Raw genomic sequence first — 6,860 nt, forward strand, 5'->3', positions numbered from 1 at the left:
TGGCTGAAGTCGGACGCTTAACCGACTGCGCCACCCAGGCGCCCCCTCAGTGTTTTAATAAATGATAAAGGGGCTGTTTCCTACTTCTGTCTGTAGGACTAGCAATGAAATCCAGAAATGTCGCTTGAGGTGGTGTAGACCATAACTTTCCAGCTCATGTGATGGGCATCCTGATTTGTTGAAATGTTGATCCCCTCATCTCTCAGTTCAGATGCATGGAGCCCAGGGTACAGCGTTCCCAGGTGGGTTCTCTTGGGCAATGTGCCTCCTATCCACTTACCTTTGTGTTTTAGATGAACATTTTAATTTTGTGTCTGTGCCATTACAGAAAAATCTTTGGGTTTCATGCAAATATAAAATCCTTATGTCTAATTTTTATAAATGTTGACAAACTTGAAACAGCAAAATCTTCCCTTTAGAATACCGTTGAACGTGTTCAGGGCACATTCTTCAGCTTGGATATTTGGTTTCTTGAGATGAGCCGACTCAACTTTGCAAACAAAACAAAGTTCCATGAAATGAAATGGGCTTCCCCTCTGATGCCTTCTCTGGGTATTGGACTTGTTTTCTAGCTGCTCCCCTAACCTTTCTTCTTTCCCACCCTCTGCCTCTGACATTCCCTTGTATTTCCTGCAAGGACTCAGTGTACATCTTTTATTTATTTATTTATTTATTTATTTATTTATTTATTTATTTGCGGGCCCATTTTTCTTCCTCCAACTTAACTGAAAACATCAATAAGATTCTCTGTCAAATCAAATCTACCCCTCTGCTCTTTTTCTTGATGATCTCTCTGAGACTATGTCCAAGCTGGTATCTTTTGCCCTTATGCCTCTTGCAAGGTCTAAAAGGGCATTTTCTACAATTACCTGCTAGCCATTCACACTTAGATTTTCCTCTAATATCATTAACTCAAGATATTTAAAATCAACACTTCAATTTTACTCCATCTTCTACTTTTCGCCCCTTGGCTAATGTCACCTACAATGCAAACTTTGGGTCATCTTTACATGACCTTAATGCTTAATCATAGGCTATGTTTCATGGACCCAGACTTTACAATGTGTCTCATTTATTCCTTTCCATTTCATTTTTTACACCACCAGCTGAATTCAGGTTCTCAATATCTCCCACTGAGGCTGTTGAATTAGTCACCTTGCTGGTCTCCCCTCCTCTGTGCCACTCATCTTCCAATCTTCCCTTTGTGTGGTTCCAGAAGGGTCCTTCCAGAGCTCAGTTCCAATTATACTACTCTCCAGCTCAAAGATTCCCTGTGGACCCACATAGTCTACTAAACCAAGCATATATTTTCCAGCCTGACATTGTAGACTTTTTTTCAGTGAGAACTCAATTTAACTTCCCAGGCTTATCTACCATAGCTCTAACTAACTAATTACTCATTAAAACATTTACTGAGCACCCACTCAATGCCAAACAATGGGTGGGATGGTAATAAAACGATGAGTGACAGCTCCCATGGAGTTTTCAGTGTCGTGGGTGAACAGGAAGGAATAAGTTGTATCAGTGAGGTGCACAGGCATAGGAGCTTATCAAGGGAGACTTAACCTGGTGAGTGAAGTTTGGGAAAATGTCCCAGAGAATACCATACTTGTACAAACAACAGGAAATTATTTTTGGATGTTGTAGAAAACACAAGGCAAACTAGACTCATGAAGAAATGAAGTGTAAGTGAGGGAAAAAGCTGGGACACTAGTTTGCAGTTCACACACCTCTAACTCTATTCTTTGAATAGAATATTAACTTTGAGTTAATAATTTTGCAGAAAGCTAACTGTGTTATATTCCCTTATAGCAAATTCCTCTAAAATACCTTTAAAGAGGGGCGCCTGGGTGGCGCAGTCGGTTAAGCGTCCGACTTCAGCCAGGTCATGATCTCGCGGTCCGTGAGTTCGAGCCCCGCGTCGGGCTCTGGGCTGATAGCTCAGAGCCTGGAGCCTGTTTCCGATTCTGTGTCTCCCTCTCTCTCTGCCCCTCCCCCGTTCATGCTGTGTCTCTCTCTGTCCCAAAAATAAATAAACGTTTAAAAAAAAATAAAATAAAATACCTTTAAAGATGAAACGTCTCCACAATTTACACCAATTCTTTATTGAAGAAGAGAAATATGCTTTTATGGTTGCATAATCTGAGGCTTATTTAAAAATTTTTTTTTCAACGTTTATTTATTTTTGGGACAGAGAGAGACAGAGCATGAACGGGGGAGGGGCAGAGAGAGAGGGAGACACAGAATCGGAAACAGGCTCCAGGCTCTGAGCCATCAGCCCAGAGCCTGACATGGGGCTCGAACTCACGGACCGCAAGATCGTGACCTGGCTGAAGTTGGACGCTTAACCGACTGCGCCACCCAGGCGCCCCATGAGGCTTATTTTTAAATGCAGGCTTCTGCAGGGGCACCTGGGTAGCTCGGTTGACTGAACATCTGACTCTTGATTTCAGCCCAGGTCATGATGTCAGCGTCCTGGGATCGAGCCTCATGTTAGGCTTTGTGCTGGGTGTGGAGCCTGCTTAAGATTCTATCTCTGGGGGTGCCTGGGTGGCGCAGTCGGTTAAGCGTCCGACTTCAGCCAGGTCACGATCTCGCGGTCTGTGAGTTCGAGCCCCGCGTCAGGCTCTGGGCTGATGGCTCGGAGCCTGGAGCCTGTTTCCGATTCTGTGTCTCCCTCTGTCTCTGCCCCTCCCCCGTTCATGCTCTGTCTCTCTCTGTCCCAAAAATAAATAAAAACGTTGAAAAAAAAATTAAAAAAAAAAAAAGATTCTATCTCTGTCCTTCTGCCTCTCTCCGTGTTCTCTCTCTCTCATTCAAGAAATTAAATAAAAAAAGTAAAAGTAAGCCCTTGGAAATTTACTTTGAAGCAATACAAAAATCAGGCAGATTAATGGACTGATAGGTAGATGGATAAGCATGAAATGAGACATGTTTTCTAAAATACTAATGTTGAATTTAGGTGGAGCTTACTCAGATGTTCACTGTAAGATTCTCTCAACATGCTATCTGCAATTTCCATAAATGCTGCTGGGAAAGAAAAAGTACCTAAATATAGTCTTGCCATCAAGAGGGTTTAAGTTCAGGATGGGGCCAAGATGGCGCAGCAGCATGGAAGTTCTCAGCTTCTCTACTCCCTGAAATGCAGTTAGATCAGCACCAAACCATTTTGTACACCTAGGAAATTGATCTGAGGATTAACACGACAATCTGCATAACTTGAACCACAGAACTCATCAGGTATACAGTGCAGAGAGGTGAAGTGGGGAGAAAGAAGCTGCAGAGGGTAGGAAGCTGTTTTGGGGGAGAGAGGACGGGGCGGGGGATAGTATGTCACATAAGAAGAGTGCAGGAGAAGCACTCCCCTTGAAAGTAGCTGAAGAGAAAGAGTGGAAACACAAGGAACTGAACAAGAAATCTGCTCCCCAAAACCATTGACAGGGATCAAGGAGAAGCTTTCAATACCATTTGGACTCTATAAACAGGAGAGCACAGAGTAGGAAATTCTGGAGATCAATACCTTGCAGTGCTCTGGTGGGGAGGAAGGGGGAATCCCTAGGAGCAGGCAGAGAGGTCTGAGGGGTCCTGGGCCACACGGGAGAAGCAGTTCCCCCACCTGGAAAGCATTTGGTATAGGCCAGATAGCCTCCCCATAGGTACAAGTCCCAGTGGACCCCAGAGAACAGCCATGTTCACTGGTATTGGAACAGAGCTGCCAAAGTGTGGTGAAACCTGGCCCCAGATCTGTGTTGTGATTTGCCATAATCTCTGAACCTTTGCTGCAGTGTGATTGCAAACTTTTTCTGGGGTAAGCCAGCACCTGGCCATGATCTCTGAACCTCTACCACAGCGCAATCACATGAATGTTTGTTGGGGCAAGTGGGCACCCGGTTATTGCTCAGTGAGACCCTCCCCCAGAGAGTTGGGGTGGGTCCAAGCCACAGGGTTCTCAGAAGTGAGGGGTGTGGAAATATAGCCCCATCTGAGATAAAATTTTGGAGGAAGGTACTGCCTGTCAGGCTGATGGCTTGGACACAGACAATGTAGAAGCAGTGAATGGACAGAAGCCTGAGACAAAGGAGGGGTGCTTGATTGGGAGTTGGTGAGAGTGCAGAGTTCCTGTGCCAGAAACCAGGATGCTGTGTGAGCCATTTTCACCTCTCCTGTGCATGTGCAACACACTGATCCACCCCAGTAGGCTAGTCAGTACCACCTAGTGGAGAATGGAGCCATTACACCAAGCCCCACCCAACTGGGCCCTCCAAGCACATGCCTTAGAGGAGGACCACAAATCTCTCCACCTGCTTAGTGTACGGACTATAGAACGCTTCATAGTTTGACTTCTAGGGGAAACTGGATGTAACTTCATTCCATTTTCATTCTGTTTGCTGGTTCATCTATTCATTTTTCTCTATTTCTTTTTCTTTTCTTTTTTTTTTTTACTTACTGTTTAAGTTTTTTTTTCTCTTTTTCTCTTTTTTTTTTCTTGGATACAGAAAGAAAAAGAAATATTTTTATTTTCCTTTTTTAAAAAATAGTTTATAAAAATTCTTTTTACTATGTTTTTTATTCTTTTTGTAATTTTTTAAAAATTCTATTTCAGTTTCTTCATTTCATTTTATTCTATTTTATTGTATACATTTTTTTAATTTTTAAAACTTTTTCTTAATTTTTTCTTTTTTGTTTTGTTTCCCTTTTTCCTCTATTCTATCAAGCTTCTTTCAACAACAAAACCAAAATGCACTTAGGATATAGCTTCCTTTATTTTATTTTTTTGTGTAGTTTTTAATTTTTAAGTTTAGTTTTTAATTTTCTTTTGTTAATTCTTTTTCTTCCTCCAAAATGACAAAATGAAGGAATTCACCCCAAAAGATAGAACAGGAAGAAATGACTGCCAGAGGCTTAATCAACACAGATATAAGCAAGATGTTTGGACTAGACTTTAGAACCACAATTATAAGAATACTAGTTGGGGTTGAAAAAAGGTATAGAGTCCCTTTCTGTGGAGATAAAATAAGTAAAATCTAGTCAGGACAAAATTAAAAATGCTATACCTGAGATGCAATCTTGAATGGATGCCATGGTGGCAAGGATGGACAAAGCAGAGTGGGGGATCAGTGCTATAGAAGACAAAATAGTGGAGAATAATGAAGCAGAAAAAAAGAGGAAAACTAAGGTAAAAGAGCATGATACAAGAATGAGAGAACTCAGTGACTTATTAAAAAGGTAACATCTGAATCATAAGAGTCCCAGGAGATGAAAAGAGAGAAAAAAGGGAAGAAGGTTTATATGAGCAAATCATAGTGGAAAACTTTCCTCATCTGGAGAAAGACACAGACATCAGAATCCAAGAAGTACAAAGAACCCCCATTAGATTCAACCAAAACTACCATCACCAAGGCATATGATAGTCAAATTCACAAAAAACACAGACAAGGAAAGAATTATGAAAGCATCAAGGGAAAAAAAATGTCCTTAACCTACAAGGGAAGACAGAACAGGTTTACAGCAGACCTATCCACAGAAACTTGACAGGCCAGAAAGGAGTGGCAGGATATATTTGACATGCTGAATCAGAAAAATATGCAGCCAAGAATTCTTTATCCAGCAAGGCTGTCATTCAAAATAGGAGAGATGAAGAGTTTCCCAGACAAACAAAAACTAAAGGAGTTCATGACCACTAAACCAGCCCTCAAGAAATTTTAAGGGCAGGGGGACTCTCTGAAGGAAGAAAAGATGAAACAAAACAAAAAAGACCAAAAACAACAAAGACTAGAGAGGACAAGAGAACACCACCAGAAACTGCAACTCTACAGGCAACACAATGGCAATAAATTCATAGTCTTCTGTACTCACTATAAATGTCAATGGACTAAATACTCCAATAAAAAGACATATTGTATGAAAATGGATAAGAAAATAAGATACACAAGAGACCCATTTTAGACCTAAAGACACCTTCAGGTTGAAAGTAAGGGGATGGAGAACCATTTATCATGCTAATGGTCGCCAAAAGAAAGTCAGAGTAGCCATACTTATAGTCAGACAAACTAGATTTTAAAATAAGGACTGTAACAAGAGATGAAGAAGGGCATTATATCATAATTAAGGGGTCTAGCCACCAACATCTAACAATTGTAAACATTTATGCCCCCAATTTGAGTGGAAACACCCAAATATATAAATAAGTTAATCGCAAACATACAGAAACTCATTGATAATAATACCATAATAGTAGGGGACTTCAACACTCCACTTACAATAGTGGACAGATAATCTAAGCAGAAAATCAATAAGGAAAAAATTGTTTTGAATGACGCCTGGACCAGACGGACTTAACAGATATATTCAGAACATTTCATCTTAAAGCAGAAGAATTCATATTCTTCTCAAGTGCCCATGGAACATTCTCCAGAATAGATCACATACTGGACATAAATCAGCCTTTGACAGTACAAAAGTTTGAGATGCATATTTTCAGACCACAATGCTATGAAATTCGAAATCAACCACAAGAAAAAATTTGGAAAGACCACAAATTTTTGGAGATTAAAGAACATCCTACTAAATAATGAACGGGTTAACCAAGAAATTAAAGGGGAAATTAAAAAGTATATGGAAGCCAATGAAAATGATAACAGTCTCAAATCACTGTGATGCAGCAAAGGCAGTCACAGAGGGAAATATGTAGCAATTCAGGCCTAAAGAAAGAAGAAAGGTCTCAGATACACAACATAAACTTACATCTAAAGAGCTGGAAAAAGAACAGCAAATAAAACCCAAAACCAGCAGAAGACAGGAAAAAATAAATATTGGAGTAGAAATCAATGATATCGAAAACAAACAAACAAATAAATGGT

The sequence above is a fragment of the Herpailurus yagouaroundi genome, unplaced genomic scaffold (assembly GCF_014898765.1).
Source record: "Herpailurus yagouaroundi ecotype Mexico unplaced genomic scaffold, PumYag 187, whole genome shotgun sequence".
Lineage (NCBI taxonomy): Eukaryota > Metazoa > Chordata > Mammalia > Carnivora > Felidae > Herpailurus > Herpailurus yagouaroundi.